At 41.9% G+C, this 26,113-nt stretch overlaps 1 long non-coding RNA gene across 1 annotated transcript; it reads left to right on the top strand.

Moving 5' to 3' along the window:
* The first annotated feature begins 1,082 nt into the window (after window positions 1-1,082).
* On the top strand, window positions 1,083-23,684 carry LOC137862981 (uncharacterized). The gene is made up of 3 exons (XR_011100604.1): window positions 1,083-4,440; window positions 12,869-12,972; window positions 23,593-23,684. It is a non-coding gene; the product is annotated as an uncharacterized lncRNA (long non-coding RNA).
* Window positions 23,685-26,113: the final 2,429 nt, after the last annotated feature.

The raw sequence follows: 26,113 nt of genomic DNA, 5'->3' as shown, positions 1-26,113 counted from the left end.
TTAATACAATTCTTACTTTTAAACTGCTGGATTTAATAATATCAGTTGGAATTTGTAACTCCACACAGATCAATATTCAGTACTTTCTGAGCTGTTAGTATAATCTTTCTGTTCTTAAATAATTATTTGTAGCATGTTTTGTCTTCTCTGAATATGGTTCACAATCAATCTTTTTGCTGGCTTTTTGTATTTTGTAAGGTGCAACTGATCAAGTACAAAGATTAAAACAGAGGTTTGTTCCAGCATTATAGTTGGTGATATTTTGATTCAAATTGCATTACATATTTTAATTTATTGAATAAAGTGTTTACTTGAACATAAGTAAGCAAACTGTTGACCTGATTAAGACTGGTTAGTCAGGAACTACATAGATCAGTAGTGGACATATCCAGGAAAGGGTTAATATTTATATCCCATTTAGTCACTAACTGGTTTACATTTTTTTTTTTTTTTTTACATTAAAGTTTCTGTATTCTGTCAGCTCCAGAGAAATCAAATGCATTCTTTTCCTGTAACTATATAGCAGAGGGACTAAAACAGTGATTGTGATTGGTGCCAAGAACAACCCTGTCTTTCACTGCCAATGCTTTAGACAAACATCCTGTCTTCCAGAGTTGAAATTAATCTGCAAGAGTTTGTGCTCAGTGCCTTGGCTTTGCCCCATGCAAAGGCTTCTGGTAACGCATTAGCCTCAGTTCTCCTCCAGCTTTTACTTAATGCTTCATTTTTTGTCTTTTTCTACAAGAGAAGTGACAGCTTTAGGACTTGGGCCCAAAGCTCTTGCAGGTTATTTAAATCAGCCTCTTGCTTTATCAAAGCTGCCTGCAAAATATGAAAATCCTGAGGCACTGAAGCCTTTTATTGTGACACTTTATCCACAGAACCAGTTTTGAAGTTTACTCACAAATGCCTTTAGTCATCTGCAGCTCTCATCCATGTGAGAGACATTAACAGCACCACACTAATGACTCCTGTCTGTCTGCAGTTACTTACTTTTTGCCTTTGGCTATATAAGGATGAGAACTTTCTCATCTAAAGATCCATCTTTTGTTTTCATTTTGAACAGTAAGGGAGTTGAAATGACACTATATTTCTAAAATAGCACCATTTCTCTAGATCCAGCCTGAGGATTATATTTAGTTATACTTCTATATAAATTGTTGCCAGTACTGTAAAAAAAAAAAAAAAAAAAAAGGCATATGTGGCAAAGCTGGTGTGAGACATCTAGTAGCTGCTCAAGCACATATTAAATGCTTGTACTTGCGACAGTTTTGTATATTTTACTGGGGGGAGGAAGTTCATTGCTTTACTTAACAATTCAAAGATTACTAGATTTTAAATGTAGAGAGTTAAAGCAATACAGTCACTGTGGGAATATTTGGGTTATGATCTAAGACAGAGGCATATTAGGAAACAAAATGAGTTTGTTCTTCAAGCCTAGACTGAACTTTCGTCTCATGAAATCACTGGAGACTTCAGCTAAATGTTTATTTCTCTTCTTTTTTTTTTTTTTTTCTTTGTTTTTGCCTGCATCTGTTTTTGCCTGCTCACATCTACTTGTGGTTGGCTTTTTTCCCTGCAAGTCAGTATGTTTTAGTATGTGGAGCTTTAGTCACAGTTGTGTCTACCTGGGGAGAAACTAGGGCTCTTAGCTTAGAGATTTATTATCAAAATCAGAACCAATATATTTTGTGAATTAAGAACAAATCTCTCAGTGGTGTTTATTAAAACTGCCATTATTGACAGGACACTCAATCCTGAAATTCACAAAATTGCATTATAGGAACAGAATTTGTCCCCTCCTCTGTGGTCATGAACTTGAATAGTCACGTTCTCATTGATAGATTTGAAATGAATAGGGTTCGAGCAACCCACGCATTGTAGGAGTATCTCTTATGAGGAGTGTTAGGAAACAAATCGAATATATTCGTCAAACCAAGCCCAAAATTTTGCTTTATGAAATCGATAGTGTTTTCAGCTAAATGTTTGAGTGTCCACCTCCAACCTAAGTTTGAGCATGTTTCTTTTTGCCTTAGAAAAATTAAATGAGAACTTCAGCATGAATGTGTTACAGATCATACATATTTTGCTGATCTCTTCTGCCCCAGGACTGTGTTAATGAGACATTATTTCACATACCAAAATTGTGGGGAGAAAAAAACAAACAAGTTCAAACAAGACCTCAAAAGAACAGCTTCATAGATCATTTCATTGTCCATTGTGTTTGACTTACAGTACCATTATCATCCTCTATCATTTGGTGATAATAAAGGCTATTTAGGGTAATTTTCTAGCCCAACCACTTCTGTGACATGTCTGTGATGCCTCCCGATCCTGTAACCCTTCAATTCAAGCCACGGGCCACAAAGAGAATTTTCTGGTTAACATCTTTTATTGTTCAGGAGTCATCTGTGATCTCTTCCAAATCATGTGAGTGGCTCTTTATTACAGGTACAAATCAGTCATATTTTGGTTTGCTCAAGATCTTGAGAAGAGGCTAGATGCAAAAATTTCTTGAGGAGTTTCCTATTCCACTGGAACATGCTGAGCATCTCCTAGACTAAATGACTTGTAAAACAACCCAGGCTGCCAGTGCATTCATTACAGAAGAGGTCAGACTCTATTCAGATCTTCTTCACTATCCATAAGGGTAACAGCCACTAGACAGAGAACCTTCAACCTATAGTCCCTTTTCAAATGTATTTGCTAGCAGTGGAGTTCACACTGGTCCCCAAGTAGATTTATGAGTAAATTCATAATGTCAGTATATGAAGATAAGAGGTATTCCTTTGCATTTTGTTGTTTCATGTTCTTGTTCCTTCCTGCTTAGCACTTTGGATGGTTTCTAATGTACTAGTAACCTTTTGAGTGGAGGGAGTAATATTGGATAGAGAATAAAAAGTTGCATATTGTTTTCTTTGGGGTTATAAAGCAGGCACAGGTTAAGAAGAAGCTTTGGATTTTATAGAGAGGTCTCTCTAGGTCTGGTGGGATACCTTAATACAGTGGAATTGAGGTGCCAGCACAGCTTTGGATGTGTGCAAAGGTGTACTGAAAATGTGGCTGAAGAGGAGCCAAACATCAGACCACAGAAAAGTCGAACTTCTGTGCTGGAGAAGAGAACTTCACCATGAGCAAGAGCAAGGTGAAAGCATGAGATAACAGCTTTGCACCCTTTTATCAACACTATAAAAGATATTGCTTCATCTGTGTTGTTTTGCAAAAAGGAAACGATAAGGATTTGGTGGGGGGGACATACTTGGATTTTCCTGTAAAAGGTAGATGCTGACACAAATCTCAGGGCCAAGAAGTGCTGTGATACCTTTATATTCCTAGAGAAACTCTGGAAATAAATAAATTGAGACAGAAAAAAAGTATTTGATTTTTTTTTTCCAGATTTTTGCTTCCAAGCAGGGACTACTATCTGTAGTTGCTCCCTGCTGGTCAAAATTAACCATGGAATTCATACAGCAAATGTTGCTGTCCTCTGAGTGCTAGTGTTGTGTGATGCTGCGATGGCCTTGTTCTGGTAACAAGTTTCCTTAAGTGTTGAAGGAGTAAGTCAGACCTGCAGTAACACTATTGATGGTGGAAGGGCACTCGTCTGCTGAATTACAGGATCGTGTTTAAAATAAGGTAAGCTGAGATGTTGTTTTGGTCCCTTTTGATCTTGCAGGCAAGTAGGTGGTGGCTTTTGAGACTTCCATGCATTTCTGAGAGTCAAGGCCACCTTCGAAGTTCAAACAGAAACACATGATATAACTGGGGCCTGTTGAAAGCCATGACTTCATTTCTTGGAACTTTAACAGCTGTACAGCTCAAAGACAAATAACTCATCCCTGGTTGGTCCCTCAAATAACACAGACATCCAGAAAATGTCTGGCTTTTTTTTTTTTCCCCACTATTTGGCATCAAATTCTTCTGATTTTGTTCCCTTCTAGACTGAGAACAGACTATTCTTAATGTTGCAGTCCTAAGGAGTAATCCTGCATCCTACTGAAGGTTTATTTCCACACCTATTATACAGTCCCTGGAAAACTCTACTAATTTAGCAACATTTGTCCAGTCTCGTGCAACCCATTCCATCAGCAGCGAGTTCCTGTTGTTTCAATTGTTTCTTAAAGAAAAGGACATATATTTGCTTGAAACCCTCTTGGCAGCTCTTCAGGCCAACTGCTTCCACAGAGCTCCAGTAGCTCTGTAATGAAGCTAGCTCCCCCGGAACTCATTCCAGGTGCCAGTGCTGAATGCCCTGATTTTTTTTTTTTCCTGCAGAATCCCCTCGGTGAATAGAAATATTGAGCTGGCAAAGCACAGCATTTCTAAGGGCGTAAATTCTGAAATTGAAGGGAAAGAAAAGTCTGCTGTGGGAGTGAAGGGGAGACATGTTTCAGCTTCAGAGTCTCATAGAGGATATGACTGCATAAAAACAGCAAGAAGGTAAGTGCAGAGTTGGGACATAGGGAGCTATTTAAATTCAAAACACTGTTATCATAAGAACAATTGGTATGTACCGGTCCTGAATAAGTTTAGGCAGGAAGAGAGTTCATGGCCATGAGAGCAAGGAAATTCTGGACTATTCTTTAAGTATGGCTAGAGGGGAGTAGCAATCAACCTGCTTGTGACATCAAGACTGAAAAACAGGCTTATACAATCACAAAGGATTTGGCCTCAGGGCCCTTCTGCTTTTGTCCCTTACAAATTGGCACCGAAATGTGTGATGGGAACCCAGTGCTAGTTCTACAGGTTTATCAGCCCGAAACCTAAATAATTTCCTGGATCACTGTGGGCTGTGAAAACTTACCTGAGCCTTTGGGAAACTGTGTCCCAGCACAATGCTGTGTTTTCTTCAGTGTAATTCATGGTGACATGCTTCTCACACATGTATCATGTGAGTGAGACACATACTATATAAGATCAGATACAATTTTAGCTGTACATGGCTGAAGTTAATGTTCAAGGTATTTCTGCTGACTGCTGTAATCTTAAAAGCAGTACAGGCTTCAGGATACTCCTTGTGCCTGCAGTCAAGCCAAACCATATGCAATTGTGTCAGTGCATCCAGTTCATCTTTCTGCTATTGCAAGTACTACCCAACACAGAACATTTTCAGGTGCTTTCATCCAACTTAACAATTTTAATAGACTTTCTAATACTTTCCTGGAGGCCCCTGCAGGCTGTGCTGGGAGTTGTTTTTTCTTGTCTAGTCAACTGTAGTTGGCTAAATCAAGAAGATGGAAATTACAGTGTGCAATATCTTACAGGATCCCTCTCATGCAATCCTGAATTTTATAAGCCACCTTTCACTTCCTCACAGTCAGGTTTATGTTGAATTCTTTGCCCTTCTTGCACAACCTAGCCAACTCTTATGAGCTTTTTTTCCTGTCTTATTCTTTCATGTATGTTATTTACTGCCCCAAATCAAGCATAGTCTTGAAGATGAGGACTGTGGAGAAAGGAAGAGTGTGTGACAGTCTGTAGACAGTGTGGTCACAGCAGAACATCTTTCCTATTGCTGCTGCAGCAATGCTTCTGCAGCCCACTGTTTCTTACAGGATCCACTTTACAGCAAAGCCTGAACTGCTTTTGAAAGTTGCATTTCCTGCTACACAGAGCTCTCAACCAAAAAGCAAATCAAAACAAGAGCAAACCCAGCGTGGACTCTGGCAAAGATCACCCTCTCTTCATATATAAAAGGGAAGCATTTAGCCTGACCTCATAAAAGACAGAGCTTAAAGGACCATTCCACACTTTGAAATCTTGCCCTTGATGGAATGGAAACAAAATGCTGATGTGGGAATTTCAGCAGCTCATTTCATGTTCTGCTCAGCCCGCTGTACTTCCTGAGTGTGAACTGGCCATTGCGTCATCCCAAGAAAATGAAGGTTATTGGGTCACTGGCTGTCCTTGTAATCTGCTCAGTAAGGAATTTCCCTAGGGTAAAGACCAGTGCCCAGAATAATATTTTACAAGGTCTAGAAAATGATGCCTGCTACAAGCAGAGAGCTCTTAAAAGTTTGCAGGCCTACTGTTTGAATGAGTTAGCAGCACACACCCCTCTACAAACAACACTTAGAACAGCTGCTTATAGGAACCACGAAGAGTCTAGATGACTTTGCTAGTTGTTTAGTAATTTTCTTAATGTATGTGCCTGTCCTACATGGAGAAGAATTGGTGTCAAGGTTTTCTTGACCCTATTTGCCTCCAGAATATGTCAATCAAACTTCTCATACACAGCCTCTCTCTACATGCAAACTCCACATTGCAGTGCAGGTATGGCTTAACTGTCACGCAAAACCAGACTGCCTCTTCCCTTGAAAATGCTGTGTGTTCTCTGCACGTGCTGTATATAACTCCTTCCTTCTGAGGAAAAGAACTATCTGTTTTCTATGGATTGTTTAACAGATGGTAAAGGACAATTCAATGGCTTTGTCTTCCCCTCTAGGCCCTTCATCATCTTCATCGCCCTCCTGGGGACACTCTCCAACAGTTTAATGTCCTTCTTGTACTGTGGTGCCCAGAGCTGCACACGGTGCTTGAGGTGAGGCCGCACCAGCGCGGAGCAGAGCAGGACAATCACCTCCCTCAGCTGACTAACAATGCCGTGCTTGATGCACCCCAGGATAAGGTTGGCCCTCCTGGCTGCCAGGGCACACTGCTGGCTCATATTCAACTTGCAGTCAACCACAACCCCCATTCTCTCTCTGCGGGGCTGCTCTCCAGCGTCTTGTCACCCAGTCTGTACGTAGAGCCAGGATTGCCCTGTCCCAGGTGCAGGACCCGGCACTTGCTTTTGTTAATCTTCATGCGGTTGGTGATCGCCCAGCTCTCCAATCTGTCCAGGTCTCTCTGCAAGGCCTTTCCACCCTCAACTGGGTCCACAACTCCTCCAAGTTTGGTGTCGTTGGAAAATTTGCTCAGAACACCTTCTAGTCCTACATCCAAATCATTTATAAAAACATTGAAGAGGACTGGCCCTAAAATGGAGCCTTGAGGGACCCCACTAGTGACCGTCCACCAGCCTGATGTGGCCTCATTTACCACAACCCTTTGAGCCCTGCCTGTCAGCCAATTGTTCATCCATCGGATGATGTTTTTGTTTAGTTGTATGCTGGACATTTTGGACTGGTATTCAGCTTACTGGTGTCTGAAAAGTGCTCTCAGTGTAAAAACCCAAATATGTTTTACTGTGCTATCTCAGGCTCTCTTTCCACTTACTCTGGTGATGATTTGACTGTGAACTTGGAGGCTTGCCCTAAGCGCCTCTACAGAGCCCCTTTCCACTCAGCCATGCCTACTAGTGCTGACAGTTCGTATGTGCCTGAGTGAATGACCCACTTCTGTTGTCTTTTGCATTTCATCACTGTGGAAATGTTTTTACTTGAAAGCCTTTCCTGCCCACATTGATCTGTTGACACTCTCTTTGCCCACAGGAGAGAGGTGAACTGTTGAGCAAGTGATTGTTTCAGGAAGCTATTTTGGGTGAAGCTTGCTCTTTTTTTTTGTTTGTTTGTTTTGTTTTGTTTCCTGTTTGTTCCTTGCCTGTGGACTGAACACAAGAGAAAAGCAAATGCAAACTCAATCAGTCCTAACCATGCTTCTGGTATACTGGTACTTGAGACAACTTACTTTGCTTGAAAGGATTTGAAAGACTGAAGAGTACAAAGAAGGAAGAAAGTGAAAAACCTCCCCATATAATAGATTCCCAGAGGATTTTTCTCCCAGTCCAACTCAGCTTCACAAGCCCAATTAGATGCGTTCATGTTGCTCCAGGTTCCTGCTTCCTATCAGAGCTGTTCTGACTTTTTAGCACCTCTCTGTGGGCAGCAAGGTGGTCTGAAACCTGCAGAGTCTTCCAGGCAGGGTTTGGGTTTCAACAGAGCACACAGTCCAGGACTTCATCCTGGATAGGGATAGAGAGCAAAGGCAAACAATGCTCTCACATAGCTGACTCCCAGCCACAGATGCTGTGCAGATATGCTGTAGAAAGCAGAAAGACTATTCCTTTTTTCCGAGGAATGATTCTGACTTCTCCCATTCCGGTCTTGCAATGTGAGCTGGTCTTGTGCTAGAAGAGCTGCTGCTTGTGCTCTGTCACCTGCAGTATGATTACTGTTCATTGCTTTTTCAGCAAGCAATGTCAAACTGTATCACAGTTTTGTTTTTTCCAGGCCAAGTGTGAAATGTCAAATATACTAGTGACCACAATTCCATATAGTGCCCCAGTGCTATGATAGATAGAAATGTGTACAGATACAGAATGGGCAAAACTTGAAAATACTTGTGGAATAATTTCTGGCTAACAAGCCCACTTTATAATGTGTAACATATGAGAACAAAAAAGTGCAGGGCAACATAGGCTTTGGAAAACTGGAGCTTAATAAAAAAAAAAAATTATATATTGCATGTTGTTTAAAAAAACAATGTAAGTAGTGCTTAAATGTGATTAGAAGAAATCTAAAACATCTGCAAGAGCTCTTAAATCATGGAAAGTGGGAAGAATTCAACAAATGTTGGGGAACAAAAGAATGAAGAGTTGGGTGGAATTCATGCCTCTGCCTCAAGCTTGCCCCGCTACTTGTCACTAGTGCTAAGCCAAAATTGTTCTTGCACAATGAAATTGTGCAAAACTTCCATTAATAACCTACAGCCCTCAAACCTGAGAGCTCAATTTTTACCTTCAAGCTACATGGCTCTTGGCAATTTTATCTGTTTTCTTACTGAGTATAGACAATGGCGCTCATTTTTCTCAGTAGAAAGATGCATTTAGGACAAAGTAAATTTGGCATCACTTTTGAACTGTTTTTAAATAAAAATGATTACATAAGCATTTGAAACATGGGATAAATGTCAATGCTATTTTTGGCTCTTGCTCGATTATATTTTAACTTCTACATCCTCTAAAGATATTTGGGTGAAGTAGATCAACTAATGAACTTTGCCTTCCTTAAACCTTACCTTGGAATGGCCCAGCATAGTGCTTGTCAATACTGCTCAGCAACACAGCTGTGTACCATTCCTCTCCCTTCCTTGTTATAACCACACCTGTAAAATTCACAGAAGCACAAAAGTGATGCTTCCTTCATGTGCTATACATGTAGCACACATTAGGCATGTGGAAGTTTGTCATCTACCTGTGGAGAACTTTTCCTATAACCTGTTTAAGGGGGGGGGGGGGAGAAAGAATTAAAAAAAAGGCATTTTTCTTTAGGACTCTAAGGTAAGAGGGCTTGGGAGAAATCACCTGTTTCATGAACTGGCTCTAAAGCTTTGCACTATTTCAAAGACTTCTGTTTTCTAGTTTTGTAGGTCTTCATGTCCAGCATCACTCTGAAATAGTTTGGCACAAAACACTGAACTGCACTGTAGGAATGGTCAATATAATAATTTCTCCTCATTTAGTTTTCCAGTTGTTGCAGACAGCTCTGTTTAAACAGTTTATCTTAAATAAAATCTATTCAGAACAGTATTACACAGAGGCATGAGATCCAGGAAATGAAACAATAGATAGCTTCTTCCCTTTTCCCATCCTCCAAATTAAAATAAAAGTGTTATGGTTTTCCTGCTGCTCAGCTTAGAATCAATTGCTCTTATCACGCGGAGGAAACAAATGAGGGGAAGTTTCTCAGTTGTGGTAACCTGCAGCATTAACCACAGCAAAGAGAAAGGAAGGTCTTCCTCAGAAGCATTTTACTTATTGTATAACTACATCTGGTGTCCAGTGTCCCATTTAGGACTTATTTGGGTACCTCTGGATGATGTTTCTGTGAGAAATCCAGCTGTATAAATGGAGGAAGCAATGCTAAGTCTACGCGTTCTTTCTTATCAGGAGTGACTCTTCTTTGAGGTACAAATTGTTGTGATAAGGCAGGCAGAGATCCATTTTGTGCACAGAAATGATACTGTTAACCCCTTCCTTCTTTATCAGAATGGTCTGGGTGGCAATCCCACACAATACACCTCTTCTGTCCTTAGTCTAACTTATCTGCAGTGTCCACATTGAAGCACTGACTGTTCAAATAGCATTAAACTGCAAAGTTGGAAGCCAGCAACTGTCCTCTTGCAGCACCAGGTTGCTCTGTGAAAGCTGTGAAACCCTTCCAAAAGCTGTGCCAACAGACCAAGCCCCTGGCAGGAGCTCAGTTGCTGTAGTGCAGACGGCATCACCTCTAGCTATCACACTGGGGCTTTCTGAGCCACTATCTTCACTTTTTAAAAAAGGATGAAGGGATGGGGGAGGGTACACCAATTTGTAGTTTTAATGGTAAAAATGCAGCACGAAATGCCCTCTGTAATAATCCAGGTTTTGAGCATGGTGAGGTGAATTTACTGCTACTCAGGCACATGTAACTCTCAAGGCATTTTGGGATGCTGAAGCAGCACCATATTTGGCCACTTCTCTCCACAGTCCTTGTCTAGTTGTAGAAAAGGCTTTTGCATCTGCTGGCATTCCTGGCACTGCTGCTAGTTGTGCATTAGAGAGATCTGCTTTCTGTCATCAAAGCTGTCACAGAACTTTAAAGAGATGCTGACTGTTTAAATGAGAGAAAGGAAAAAAAAAAAAAAAAAGACTTTCAGTACAATATAAGAGAGTTCCTGTGTACTTCTCCCCCACCCAAGAAATAACTTTGTTTTCTCAATTTTCAGCTTTGAACTTGTATTTGTTTGCATACATAACATTTTTAGGGGCTGCTCCAAATGACAGTGTTGCATAGTAATCTGAATGATCCAAGTCAGGAGATACTTGCAGTTTCTGTAGCTAAACTATCTAAGATTTGTAATTTTCTTCCATCAATCAGGGTGTTTACATGTAGACTGATCTCCTAGAGAAACTTTGTTATGCAAGAGAAACAGGGAGTCACACATCAAGAGCAGCTTGTTTGGAGTAGCAGTTTTGAACCATCATGTTTGATGGTTCTAAGTAAACATCTTTAGCAAACAACTGGGATCACTAAGTCCCTGAGAAAATTAGTGTATGTGCTACAAAACAAAACATCATATTGTGAACCTAAAGTGCTCAATAAAGAAGGCAGGAAATTCAGAATCCAACTCCAACAGTCTGATGGTGGGGAGGGTGCCACTTTGGTGGTTTGATTTCCTTTAAATAAACCAAAAAACATACAGAGGCCTCTTGGGCATGGGAAAAGGCTGACCATAGAAAGAGGGATTCTTCACCAGAGAAAAGGTGATGCATGCTGTCCTGTCATCTCATAGCAAAGCGCAGCTCTGTGGCCATCTGTGAGTTTTAACCTGCCACTTCAATGAAACAACTTTAAACCCGCCTCATTATTTACACGGATAGATGCAGATAATCTGAAACCAGGTTACGGCTCTTTATATAGAAATGTCAGCAGAGTTGGGCAATGTCCAGTGACATGCTGGACAGTGCGGAAGTCTTTGATTTCAAACACCCAGTCCCCAGACAGAAAGCAGAGTGGGTGTCAGAGCTGTGAGCAGCCTGGTTTGCCCTGTGCTGCCCACTCTGACACCGACACTCCAGGGTATACTTGCTCCCTGGCTCCACGCAGCTGTGCTGAGGGACATGGACGTGCCTGCAGGCTTTGAAGGGGAGGAGGGCAGAGGCAGAGTGCCTGTCATACATATGACATGGGGATCGTTCTTACTTCAGCAGTAACAAAGAGGTAGTCCCTCTGACTGAGGGATAAGCTGTATCTTGGCCCAGAGGTGTTGTAGCTCAGCACTTCTGAAAGTACAACTACAAACTTGGTATGAGTCTTGATAATAGCTGTGGCGTTCAAAGAAAATTCACAGTCCTTGCCTTGAAGCGTAAAAAGCTTATGTTATTTTTTTTCATTCTTTCTATGTTTTATAACTGAAGATCTAATTTTGTTGTTGTTTATTTATTTTTGCTGAGAAGCTGCATATTGTTTTCTGTATTCTGGTAAAATTCCAAGCTGAATAACCATGTTCTTAATTCTCACCACTTTTCCTTCCTTCAGCAACAGCAGCATGGTGTGCTGCTCTGCTTGGAGCTCTTCAAGTGTCAGCATGTCAGCAGTGGGTAATGTTATGACTTCTAGTACAGCAGTTCAAGCGTGTGAAGTGTTGGAATCAAAAGCATTGAAAAAGCATCAGCTATTATTTTTAGTCAAGAAATACCTTACAGCCTGTTGGATGTCCACCAAGACTGTTCGTTCCAAGGACTTTCAGAGCCCCTCATGGAAGGGCAAGGAGCTGTATTCTTTAGGTTTTCCAGAGCAGAACCTCACTCTTCTAAACTAACATCTTGTCACAGTACCATACACAAGCTGGTCAAAGCTGTAAGCCCTTCCAGGTAATTCCCTTCATCCCCACCCTGTATGTATACATGCAGATGCATTCATACAGCACTGGAGAGAATTCAGAAACAAAACAATGAAGGCTGTAGCACTGTCAGCTGGAGCACTCCTTGTCTCCTCTGAGTCCAGTGCAGTGACAAAGGCTAGCCTCCAGTGCCATGCTGGAGATGGTGTCTCTCAAAGGTGAGGCTGTTGGCCTGTTTGATACCTCATCCTCCCACTGACTTCCTGTATGATCTTAGTCACAAGTTTTGTCCTCTACACTTCTGACCCCATTTGTAAAATGGAGTAATTGCACACAAACCTCAGAGAGATAGATGGCAAGATTAAATGTACTGAAGACTTGAGGAGTGTTTTGATCTTATGCTAACTTCATTCCTAGAGAGCTTTGCAGAGGCGTCAATATTACTCTAACTTAGAATGACAGCAACCAGTTCTCCTGGAAAAGAGAAGTCCCATTGACCACGCTGGACAGTCGACTGATTGCCTTTTTGTTTAATATGTTTGTCCATGTGTTCTGAAGGACTTCAAAGCAGTCTCTAATTTGTACCCATGTTTTATCTCTACAGATAGTTGCAGATAAACAGGATTGTAAAGGACATCCCATGCCAGAGCCATTCTACTCAGGCAACAATACTGGAAGCATTTCTACAGCATGCTAGATGTTTACCAGGTTAGTAAGAAAGAGGGAATAGTCTGCTGCTTTAGTATTATTTGGGAGCGTCCCTATTTGTACTTGCCAGGATTTAAAAACTAAAACTTAACCTGGAAGCAGTAGTAACAAAGTGAAGCTTGTTCCCTACCGGTAATGCTGTTAAGAATATCTTTATAGAAACAAGATAGAACGCTGGTAGGATCACGATAAAAATAAAGCCAAGTTATCTAGTCTAATCCCTTGTCAAATTCCCTATATCCTTTAGGCAGCGTGTGTGCAGTTAAAATGTTAATTGGTCGGGGAATGTGCTGGGTAAGTTACAGCCGCAATTGCTACTGGAGATATGCTTATCGTCCACAGCTCAGTAATGCACTCAGCCTGGCACTTGCTGGTGCCAAGTGCTTTGCAGAGGTTACTGGGGACAGCAGCTGCCTAATCTGCTAGATGTCTCCTCCATTGAAGCATACCTGCCTCCTGCTAGGACTAGGGGAGCTAGGTGGCCCAAAACCAACAAGCTGTGTCATACCTGATTCCCTGCTATTTAACTCTCAGACAAAATATTCTGGACCACAAGGAAAATATTCCCCCCCCCCCCAAAAAAAAAAAAAAAAAAAAAAAAGACTTACGAATGTCTGGTTTGGGAATGTTTGATTTTGAATGCAAGTGGCCAGATGAGCAAATGTGCCAAAATGGAATAGTGGCCATTCTGGGGTTGGGGTTTGGGGCCAGATACTCAACCAGTGTAAACTGAAATGGCTTCATTAGAATTAATTTAACATAGGTCATGCTAGTTAATGTCACCTGGTGATCTGACCCACTGAATCAGTCCTTCAGTACTTGCTCTTGAAAGAGAAAAGGAGAATGTAGAACAGATTTTAGAAAATATAAAGATGAAATCAGCTCAAACCCCCATGTCATTACTGGGATTCAGATGAAAAGTACAGGACCACTGGCCAAATCTGGCAGTTCTTTGACTGGCAGAAGCAGTTTCAGAAACAGAGAAAACATGGCCTTGCAAGCCTATGGTACAGCACAACATTCACACCCCAGGCCCTCCTGCGCTGAACAAATGTACTGAAAATCCCTCTCTTAGCACAGCTGATGCCTTTGGATTTGGAAAACCCTTGAAAGCTACAGAGTTTTTTCTCCCTAGCATCTGGTTTGCTGTGGCATTGCTTAATAACAGTTACACTTATCACCATTTCCTTCCAGTTGCCCTCTGCTCCTTTTCATATGCTGTCATCTGCTGGGTTGAGTCTTTCTTTGTGGCTAGTGTCTATTTTGACTTCCCTGACACCACAAAGTTACAATTATATGATACAGTCAATATTACTGCATTTAGGGCATTCATTTCAGATGTGGGAGACATTGCTGTAAGTTCCTGGTTGATTCCTACAGTGCAGGGACTTGAAACTGAATTGCCAATGTCAGAAGTCAGTGGCTATTCCTGGGTAAACATCAACGTCTGATCTCAGAAACAGACATGTAAATATAAACCATGATCTCAGCAATGCAGTGCTATCCTTTAAGAAATAACCTGTAAGAACACCTCTGCTCCTCTTTCACATCCATAGGCCAGAGAGCTTGGGGCTACCCTAATCATCCAGTCTGTACCACCATCCGTTGCTATAATGTTTGGCTTCTACTCTGCATGTAAATCCAATATCCTTAAACTTTACTGGAATTGATGTGAACAATGGACAGTGGGCTACTTCTCAGGGGGTAAAATACCTATAGCAAGTGAGCACAAAGTTTGGTTAAATCATAGATGTGAAAACTTAAATATGCATTAAAAGTTCGTCGTTCAGCTTTACTAGCACTGTGGCCAGGATTTTCATTGTAAGTAACAGGACCTGTAGATTTTAAAACTGTAGTTTGGAGAACTAAATTCATCCAGATTCAGGAATATCTTGGAGTTCTGTAAATTACATAATCTCTTTTTGTAGCTCAAGTAACACACCCAAATATTGTGTCTCATTAATACCTCTGCAGCTGGCATACAAGTTGTGCTCATGCCTCAGCAGCAGAAATTCAACACTGATAGTTACCAACATGATTTTGTGGATACAATCACTGCGCAGTAGCATAAATTTTGCACTAATAAGGCATCTGTGGAAGGCTGTTGCCAGGTAAGCTGCTTGAGTCAGCTCTAAAATATCTCCAGCCTAGGGGCTTTTGATTAAAGCTCTGTTCTCTAGCTCATTCCAGTGGTCAGTAAGAAATGCTCCAAAACGTGCATCATCATCTTGCTGTCTGGCAGATCTTGCTTACTGTTGCTGTTTGCCTTTTGAACCATCAAACCTCAGTACTCTTAGGCAGCTGGTGGTAGCCACTAAATGACTATATGGGGAGCTGGGAAAGAGACGCTTGAGAAAAAAGCTACTCAGATTGCCTGAAAATTCTCTGCGTGTCCTGGAAAACATTGCCAGCTGAAGGTTTTGGCAATGCCTGTGTTGTGTTTGGGAAGCTTGGATAGCTGAAACCTCAGTTCCATCTGCAACTGAAGCAGGATGGCGATAGGAAGAAGAAATGTTTGCCAAATGGAGCAAAGAAAAATTAAATCCAAGTGACTATGTACAGCTGGAGGAGTCTGTTCTTTGGTGCATATATTTAGCCAAAAGGTGATTGAATCAGTTCTTTTTTTCACTTTTAAAAATATTCACAGGAATTATTGCAATAATAAAAATAGGGTTTATGACATTCTACCTATACCAGGGATCCTGGTGCGTGGAGTTTACCTGAGTCCATGAGATTAGGATGCTCAGTACGAATTATGACAGGATGAAACTGTTGGGTTTGTGGAGCTCTGAGCTTACAATGTAAACAACTTCAGATGGTCCCTCTCTTCCAACTCCTGACTGCTGTGGCTCTTCACTATTGCAGCATTCAGGCTGTTTTGAGATCTGGGATTTTACTGTTCTTTTTTAAATATTCCGGCCAGCCCTGGGCATTAGAACTTATTTTACTGTCCTTGGCATTGATGAAGCAAGGTACTTGCTATGATAGATCAGAATTATCTACATATTAATACGTGCTGTCTCCTGGGAGGAGGCAGAGAATCTGCATTCAAGAGCAATATATTTTTTTGCTGTTGATTCCTTTGTGACAGTCTGCCCATGATGGAAAATGTCTTCTGGTGAGGTACTTAAACACAGATTTATTTTTTCTAGGGAAGTTAACTGAGGCTGTGATTCTAAAGGCCTGTAAACGCTGTGTTGTGTGTAATGAAACTTTGGCAAAGGCAGATTATATGATTCTGGCACAGAGCAGCTTGCATCTATAAAAGGCAAGATCTGTCCTTTGTTTATTCCCTAGTAAACCAGTGAAGTATGTCATGGTATTTTAGCATCAGCTTAGCATATTTTATTTTGCCTTCTAAATTACAGGCCAGTGGAAAATAGAGATTGACCGAGTTAACAACATAAAGACTGTTCATATATATGTATATATATTAAAAAAAGGACTGGAAAGGAAACAGTTCCTCAGCTGTAAAGACAATGGGAAGCACAGTACATTTATGGTGTGGTATTATAAGCTTCAGGTGCCACAAGAAATCTAAACGTAATTTAAAGCCCAAGAAGAAATGAACTTGAAATGGCATTTGAGCACAAGGGAAAAGTCAGGCTGCATGTGCTTTAGAGAAGTTACTTAAGATTTATACAAATATCGTTTACATCTAATAGTGCTGAAGGTTTCTCTGCAAACTGTTATCAGAAGAGCGGTACTGCACTGCTTCACCCACTGAAGTTATGCACTGCCACTGGGGACGTATCGTGTATCTTCATTAGCATTTTAATTCAGATCGGGATTGTCGTTTTAATGTGGATCTCTGTCAGCCTCTTTTACTGTGCTGCTGTTTGTACTGTTGGATGGCCTTGGGGCACACAGACTGGGCAGCTTTTTAGATGAACCCAGAAGCTGTGGCCAAACCACAAACAGGCATTCAGTTCCCCCTAAAAATAGAGAAAATCTGAAATAAAACTCCTTAAAGTGTATTTAGGGCAAACCATGATCTTTAGTAACAAAAGATATGCCCTACAAATTTGTCACTTCTACATATTTCTTCCTAATGTAGTTACAATAGGACCTGCCTATCAGTGCATAGGTGTATGTATATAAAGAGCTCCCCTCTGTCACACTTCGGATTTATTGGATTGGACATCTAGCTAGCATGAGTCAGCGTAATGTCACTGAAAGCAGCTATTATCAGTAAATAGTCTGTCCTAAATATTACTGTGGATTTATAGCCTGCTACTGTCCCCTGTTCTTTTAAATACAAGCTGCAGCAAGCCCAAGCACAGATAACTGGAGCCGTTCTCAGTAGCAGGATTCCCAGTCCCAATGCTGAGGAACCCTAAATTCAAAGAACATGGCCAGCAGAGAATTGTGTGTTTTGTTTGCTTTGTTGCCCTGCAGTTTGACATGACCAGCAGATTTTTCTAGTTGATATTTTGGTATGGATTGAAATGGGTAGAAACAGTGTTTCTTCAAGCTCTCATAAAAATACTCATGAAATGGATTAACTACATGAAAAAAATGAGTGCCAAGATTAAACTCTGTCAAAGGACTACTGGATGAACCTTCAGAAAGAATAAAAAAAAAATCCACATTAAGAGATATATTAAAAATAAAGCCCACTAAATGGAATGTTAGATAAGTTAATATTTGTCATTACTCTCAAGTTACGTGAACAAGAGCATGTTCACTGGCTTTTAAGAGACATTAATATTGAAAAAGGAAATATGGGGAGGTATGAAACTTATAAATGAGGTTAATGTCAAGAGACCAGCCTTGCCTTACCTGAAGTTTTCCACAACAGTAGGTTTCAGGGATGCCTATTTAACTCCAGATATAATCTGTTTAGCTCAGTTGGAAACTAGCTGCAGCACTGAAAGAAATATGCTTTGATATTTATAGCTTTTCCACTCAGACTACTGTGGAGAAATGCCTTCAAAAAAGTAATTTCAGGCAGGAAGAGAGGAGAAGGGTTCAAAATGAAAATTTCCATGATACTGTTTTGCCACAGTTTTATCTTGTCCTGTCATTGTCTAGGATGAGATTTCAAATACTCCCAATATGAGAAGGGCAACGTGAGACAGTGTTCACTCACACTTCCTTATTCAGCTTGAGAGAGCAGCTGGAACCTCAACCCAGTGAGAAATCCCAAGTATGGCTATGAAATCGTATCTGCCAGGACTGACTGCAGCTGTGAGCTCAGTATGATGCTTTTGCCTCTCTTCAGAAGCTGTCTGCCAAGACCTATCACTTGCACTGGTATCCTACAGGCGAGACGGGCTGTGTGACTCTTGGCTATCTCATTAAGACTAAATTCCATCAAACGATGCTGTGCTCTTATTTACGCATGTTTGTCATTTGCTTGCTTTGATGATTGTGAATTGCCATTTGTGGTAGCTGTTTCATTTGTGTTGAAATGTATTATGAAAATTGAATTATGTATGCAGCTGACAGCAGCTTTAACATAGGCAGGCAACATTTTAGCACTCAGAGAGGGGAGAAGGCACAGGTGGAATGAGCTACTGCTATTTGTAAACTTTCTCCACCACAGCTGTATTATTTTGAAGTGGGAGCGATCTCCAAGTTCTCCATGTGCCTGTGCCAATCATAAAAAAAAACACATATCATTCCTGAAGAAGTGTGATGTCATGAGTATCCTGGGCCTAATTCTGAAGACATTTACCCTAACATATTTGGAAGTAATTCAGCTGAAGTCTGTGAAGTCAACCTGGTGTGAAATGGTTTGTGTGATCAGAATCAAGACTTTCCTCTTGTTAAGGCATTCTAACTGAAGCTTCTTTTGACAAGAAGGGAAATAAAACAAAAGCAAGGGCAAAAGTCTGCCTCGTGCAAACATCCCAGAATACTTCAATTTCTTCCTCTACCTTAGGAAACAATGAGTTTCAAATTTAGACCAGTGCAAGCCAGATTCTGAATCAAGCATTGAACTCCCCCCCTTTCCACTACAAGTTCCAGTCAAATCACCGTTTGCCTTATGTGGTATTTTGGCTAAAGGCTTAAAGATCAATCCATGGTCTACATGTGATTATTGACTATACAAGGAACTTGCACTTGGAAAAATGTGCATACAGTTACTTCGCAGGTCACCTTTCCTGCAGTGTATAGCATGCATCCCATTTCTATGTATCGTTCCTCTTCTTCAAAATCCACCATGATTTAACCTTTTGCTCTTTTTCAGCAAGCTTGTGCTTGCTGAAAAAAAAGGACATGAAACTGTTGGAGAGTGTCCAGAGGAGGGCTACGAAGATGGTGAAAGGTCTGGAGGGGAAGACGTACGAGGAATGGCTGAGGGCACTGGACCTGTTCAGCCTGGAGAAGAGGAGGCTGAGGGGAGACCTCATCACAGTCTACAACTTCCTCGTAAGGGGGTGTCGAGAGGCAGGAGACCTTTTCTCCATTAACACCAGTGACAGGACCTGTGGGAACGGGGTTAAGCTGAGGCAGGGGAAATTTAGGCTTGACATCAGGAGGGGGTTCTTCACAGAGAGAGTGGTTGCACACTGGAACAGGCTCCCCAGGGAAGTGGTCACTGCACCGAGCCTGTCTGAATTTAAGAAGAGATTGGACTGTGCACTTAGGCACATGGTCTGAACTTTTGGGTAGACCTGTGCGGTGTCAAGAGTTGGACTTGATGATCCTTAAGGGTCCCTTCCAACTCAGGATATTCTATGATTCTATGAATTACTTTGTGGTTGTTGCACATGCTGAGAAATGGTCACCCTTCTAGGAGCAGCATCTAGTCCTCTCTGCTTGCTTTTTGTTTCTCCTGTTTCATCCACCCCTCTCTGCTTGCTTCCTATTGCTTCAGTTTTATTTTTTATGCCTCTTAATTGGCCCCATTGGTATCTCCAGTTGTGCTGGCTGTATTTCACTCCAACACCTCTGATGTCTGCTCAGCCACCCTCCTAGCAAAGCTGTCTTTGCGCAATTTAGTGAGATGAATCCTGCCTTTCCCAAGCAGACGCTGATTCTCAAACAGGGTCCCATGGTCACAGAACCCAAAACTCTGTTGCCAACACTAGTTCTGCAGCCAAGTGTATCTTCCTCATATCCTTTCATTTCACTGGCAGAACTGAGAACACTGCTTGGTCCCCCATGCCCTTGACTATCCCTCCCCCCCAGAGCTCTGTAGTCCCTTCTAATACTGTTCAGGTTTCCCCTTGCAGTGTCATTTGCTCCCATGTGGAGTAAGAGCAAGGGACAGTAGTCAGAGAGCCCGACCAGCTTTGGCAGTGTCTCTGCACTGTTTCTCTGCACTGTTGAACTGAAGTTGTTAGCATTCCAGTGGTCCTACAGGCTTCACGGTGATGAGCTGTCTGCAAGATGGGTCAGGTCTTCAGTACAGAAACTATTTTAAACTTTAAATCTCACTGCAAGGTACCTTGGAGCCACATAGCAAGGACCAGAATGCAAGCAGGTCTACCGCACTAACAAATGTTTAGAGAAGAGCCGTAGTAAATCCAACTAGAACTATCAGCCAAAACTGAGATGGGGGAAAGAAAACTCAGTATACAAGGTCTTGCTCAAAGTCAGAACATTAAACAAACAGCTGGATTTGGAGCTGAATCTCAAAGCATGATTCCAGGTTCCTGTCTTACCTGTTGCCCTACGTATAAACAGAAATGTGTCCTTCTCAACTAAGTATTTTTTATTTTCTTTTAACCAGTTCAGTCCCCTTTTTTTAACCAACTCTTCCCTCGATCAGGATGGCTGCACAGTTTGGATGAAAAGCCGTCCACAAGTGTATCTCAACTGGAGCTGTGGTAACTAAATCCAAATAATCAAGACATTTGCGACTGGCTCATGAAATCTCAGGAAACTGACAATGAGTTTTTCTGCAGGCTCATCTCTCAGTGGGCTGGAAGCCAGAGCTGCTGCTTGCATGTGTGTGTGGCTAGCTCGCTTCTTTGCCTTTCTCAGGGAGGAACAGATCAGTACGCAAATGTCAGCTTTCTAATTAAGCCCTATTTTCATGGGTTATTAAACAACAGCAAACAAACAAAACCACCACAATATAAACCACAAACTTATTTTGAAATGGCTTTACCAATTTAAACCATTTTTAGAGACCAAAAGAAAAATCCTGTCATTTTAACTTGTATACCAAGCTTTCAGCAGATAAAATTTAAATGCTAAGATTTTAACCACTGTACAGTTATATTTATACTGGAAATTGCATATGACCCTTTCAAAGAGCTTCAGATCCATGCCACGTTCAGTCCCAGAGTGCTTTGGATAGACTTGAAACTGCAGAAATGTTTTTTAATTCTTCTATTTAGCTTATAAAACCTCTGTGGATTCAATGTGCTGGACCGTAGCCCAGACTTTAATATTCAGTCTGAAGCCTTACAGGGAGAGTTCTGGAAAAAGCTTTTGGCATTGACAGACTTCTTTTTTACCTACCCATATTAGACCAAAGAAACACATGCAAAAGTATGACTCAGGCACTCTGAAAACTCTAGAGTGTAAGAATGCTGGATATATTCACCCTTATTACGGTGTAAAAAGGGAGGAAAAAAAAACTCTCCAATTCCCTAGTCTAGGTATAAATCATAGAAGAAAGTTCTTGTCAGCAAACTGAGGGGCTAACTTCATTAATTCGAGTAACAAGACTCCCTTCCTTAGTTAACATCTCCCTTCTAAGTTGTAACTTTATCAGCCGCATCAACTCATGACCTCCTGCAAGTAGGCAGGTTAGCTTGTAGACCTGAGGGGGTTGGAGATCAGTGGCATAAACAGGCAGAGCCTGATTTTTCTTTCCAAACACTTCCTAGATTCCAACAGTAAAATTCTATCAGACAAAACCTGTTTAGTGTCATTAATTAAAATTTAACAAAAAAGGTGATTAACTTATTTCATACAACTAGCAGAAATAAATTTCTACAGTGATCTCAGTAAAGAGTAGTGAGCTAGATATTCTAAAACGTGGAGAAAAAAAAAAAAAAAAAAAAAAAAAGAAGAAGAAGAATCAGCTCAGTTTATCTATAATGCAGGAAAAAAAAAAAAAAAAAAAGCCTTAAATCCAGAAAGAGTGCGTTGGTCACATGCAGCACACATGCAAAGACCTCCCAAACTGGAGAGGGGAATTAGAGCCCTGACTGAAGATGAGAAACACTGAAAGTGCTATTTATTACTCTGCTTGAGTTCAGTCTAGGAACATATTGGACGTGTGGAGCCTGCAAGCAAGTACTTGGCAGAGCCTCACACAACCAGGGGCACTGCAGCTCCTCTGAGCTCAGGAGTGCTGCTCACATTCTTGGGTGCCATCTGCTGGCACCTGGTCTGTTATCTCTCTTGTCTACATAGGTTGTCATCCTTCCAGAGGTTGTTCAGTGTCTCACTGAATCTGGCCCTAAGGCTTCTGTAAGACAGAAGGCGATGCAATGGGTATTAACATCTGAGCTCACCTGTCTCCCCATGGAAACTTTGGGACAGAGGCTCTGAGCACCAATACTGTGGTGACAGTGAAGAAGTACACGTACCACTGGACTGCATGGTTTGTATGAAGCAAGGGACTTGAACATACTATTGTGGTGCTGCTTTTGAGGCTGCTAAAAGAGAGGCTGGTGAAGGCTGGATGGAAGGCTGATGGGCACTTACCTAGTTATTTGCCCACCTTGCTTAAGAAACCTGTGAGTGTATTGTTTTCATATGATACTCTAACAATTTTTCTTGAAGACACCCTAAGTCATACCACCTCTCTTACAGAGGTCAGGTCAGGTGTGGGGGGGATGTTTTAGGCACAACTGTTCATAACATTGTACTTAATAATGAACAAAAAATTATTGTATTTTGGTGTTAAAACTCTACCCTACCCTATATTTGTAGAAGGCTATATATTCTGTAATTCTACGGATACCAGAAAGCACATTCTTCTTGCAGAGATACTGTTTTTAGTATCCATATTATACTATACAAAATCATTTTTTATCGGTCCAGACATTAGACAAGTCCTTACTCAGATTTGCACTATGGGCAACAGATAATACTGGATGTAATTTCACTGACTTTTCTAACAACTCTGATAAGCAGTTGCTGTTCTTCCTAAACTAGCCAATCAGGTGAAAATAACCTGCAGCTTAAACTCCACTCCTGACTGCTAGCATAATAGTAAGCTTGGTACTTCTCTAGAAATAGCTCCCTAAGAACATTGTAATGTAACTTACCTTTCTCTTCTGCACTGTGCTGTCTTCCAGCTCCTCCGCACAAGAGAGGGACAGTTTGAGGTATGCCATTAGACACAACTCCCTCCCACACTGCCCTTGCTGTGACTACTGAAACTGTACAGGCAAACAAGGTGCATGGCTGCATAGGTGTCTCCACTCAGGAGCTCATGGGCCATCATACTGCTCTGATACGAGCAGGTGATTTAAGTACAACACTTTGAGGTGCCATGTGACTTCAAAAACTCTCTGCAAGCTCAGGAACCTTGAAGTCTGTTTATCTTATCAATCAGAAAACAGTTACAGTCAAATAAGTTACTCCAGTGTAAAGAAAGGGACAAAAACTGGACGATAGCCACCATCTCAAATTTATACAGAACAAATTGTTGGATTTTTATGGCTGGTATTCAAAATCTTACCTCAGCTGTTATTTCCCCAGGAAAGCATCTCAGAAGTGGTTCCAGATGAGCTTGGTTCTGGGCTTTGCTCCTTGCAACGCCTGGTGTATTTTACCCAGCTAGGGGCTTTGACTCTAGTCAAAGTTTAAGCACCGACTAGTTTAAGCACCGACTCGTCTCACTAAAGCAAGGTAAGGATGCACTTCAGTAAAGCCACTTAAGCCATAATGGTTCTTGCTGCCCACTCTGCCCGTCTGCCAAAGCTTACTGGCCTCATGGCAGAGTCTGTGCTTGAGCCCTTCCCCTGCACTGGTTGGTATCTTTGCTCCATCAACTTTTGTTTTCGTCTTAAGATGGACTACATATTGCAGCAGCTGAAGTGCAGGACCATGTCTCTTCTATTCTCTGTGCTGTGAGGGATGCCAGCTCTCGCTTGGAGGCACGGTGATTGCATGGGACCAGTAATGCTTCAAACCACTGTGGTGAGGGTCTCTCTGGAGTGCAGTCAAAGCCTTTGAGGCTTCATAATCTCCCTGTGCTGCTGATTGATGATATCAGATGTTTACAACAGTGCAGTAGTTTGCTTTATCTGTACACATTAGAAAGCTTTTTGTGGCCATTCCCATATAATATAACCCACATGTTTTTGAGCAAAACAGCGCTTTCATGGCCCTCTTACATACAGGTTTTGGCACTCAGATTTTTCGGTATAAATGTTCCGTACTCCACAATGCAGGCAGGCAACTAAATGCCGTGGTGTTTGCTCAGTTCGTGGAGTCTGAGGTGTGCACGTACACACAGGGCTGCCTCCAGTAGTGTGGGGCAAGAGACAGCGCAGCGGGGTTCCCTGGCCCTCCCCTCCACTGCTTCCTCAGTCAAATGCACCATTTTTCCTGCTGATGTGGGGAAGGAAATTTGGATGCAGTTGTTGGCCTCTTCCCTTTTCTAGCTTTAATTAAAGCGGGACTAGCACCTCACATACTTTTTATCTCTTTACTGAGGTAAAAATTTTGTCAGGCCACGCTCTTCTCCAGTCTTTTGTACCTTGCTTGACAGACCCAGAGCTTTTCCCGCCCTTTTCAGGGGACGGGCAGAAACAACGACAGCACAAAGAAGGCTCATCCGGAGGGGCCCCCAGTTGCCTGGCCCCCACCAGCTGCTTGTCCCCCCGCCTTCGTTGCCCTCAGTGTGGCTGCCAGCAGGGGGACCGCGACATGGTGGCCGCCCCCTGCCTCGACGCTCTCCCGCACCTCAGGTCCCGGCCGCGCCGCTCCCGCCTCCTGCGGCCCGAGCCGGCGCTGCTGCCCCTCACCGCTCGGGGCGGCACCGGAGAGGGCTGCTGGCCTCCGGTCAGCTGGTGTTCGGCGTAGGGCAAGAGCAAGCCCCCGAGGAAAAGCCCTTGAGGAAGGAGCACAGAAGGCACCGAAGTGGCAGAATAGAGGAGGTGAGGAAAAAAGGAGCCTGTCTGAGCTGTTTATTGCTGCCTAGCGTGCCACTCAAGAATGGGAGGCTTGGTGCACTTTTCTGCCACAAGTTCTGCTGTTGGAGGTTTAGTGTATTTTTTGTTTTTTTGTTTTTTTTTTTTTTTTTTTTTCCTTCTTCTTCCATCTGCTGCAATTTGTTCTGTTACTTGTAGCTCAGAGCAATTCCTTGCATACTTGCCCCAGCTGCCGGAGGGCCGCTGACTGGTGCTGTCCCAGGACCTCCAGGGCACAAGCCCACTTCAGGAGGGAGCAGGCCAGGGTTTGTCCCGTGACAGAAATTGTCGCAGAAGGGAACTGGTGGCTCTTTGATTGTCGCCTCTGGACCAGCATCTAACAAGCTGTAACAGGCTGGTGATGGCTACTGGTTCTCCACCCTCTTAATAAGTGTTGCTCTAGTTGAGGAAGGAATGGTTTAATGCATTTTGCTGAGTCCTTCCTGAGGCAGGTGTCTAATTAATTATTACACAGTAGTTACACAAGAAGAAGGAGTGGTTTTCAGAAGGCAAAATATACAGAGTTTCTCTGAAAGAGAAAACCTAGAAGAGAAAAACCTGAGACACCTTTTGTACTCATTATGTTCCTTTGTGACCATATCAAGTCTGTAAGAAGACGGGAACTTTAATGGAGGAAAATGCAGTACTGTTCGCCTCACAGCATTTTAGCAATGTGTGTTTACTAGATCTGAGACGTGCCCTTCGCATTCAGCAAGGGTCAGTAATGGAGAGTGGTTCCTGTACTGATCAAATGCCTTCTTCCCGTTAAGGAAATCATACCATTAAAACAATGTGATTCACCATACTGTCATACTCCAAATAAAATGCATTTTTATGCAAGTGAAAGAATTATACGCATTAGTGATTTCATGCCAAATAAAGTGTCTGGTTTGGATTCAGAGCAGCAGCTTGCACTGGCAGTTTTTTCAGGTAGAAATGGTGTTTTCATTCTATCATTCAGTTGAAGCACCACCAGTATTATATTTAAAACGTGAATTTTTCAAAAGTGCCACCCTGGCTTTGATATATTTGTTTACATTTTTGAGGAGGGAGTAGGAAAGTGCTGAAACTAGGACTGCATCTAA

Source organism: Anas acuta, chromosome 12, assembly GCF_963932015.1.
Source record: "Anas acuta chromosome 12, bAnaAcu1.1, whole genome shotgun sequence".
NCBI lineage: Eukaryota > Metazoa > Chordata > Aves > Anseriformes > Anatidae > Anas > Anas acuta.
The sequence above is the reverse complement of the archived record's forward strand: the minus strand, read 5'-3'. Positions and strand labels throughout refer to the sequence as shown.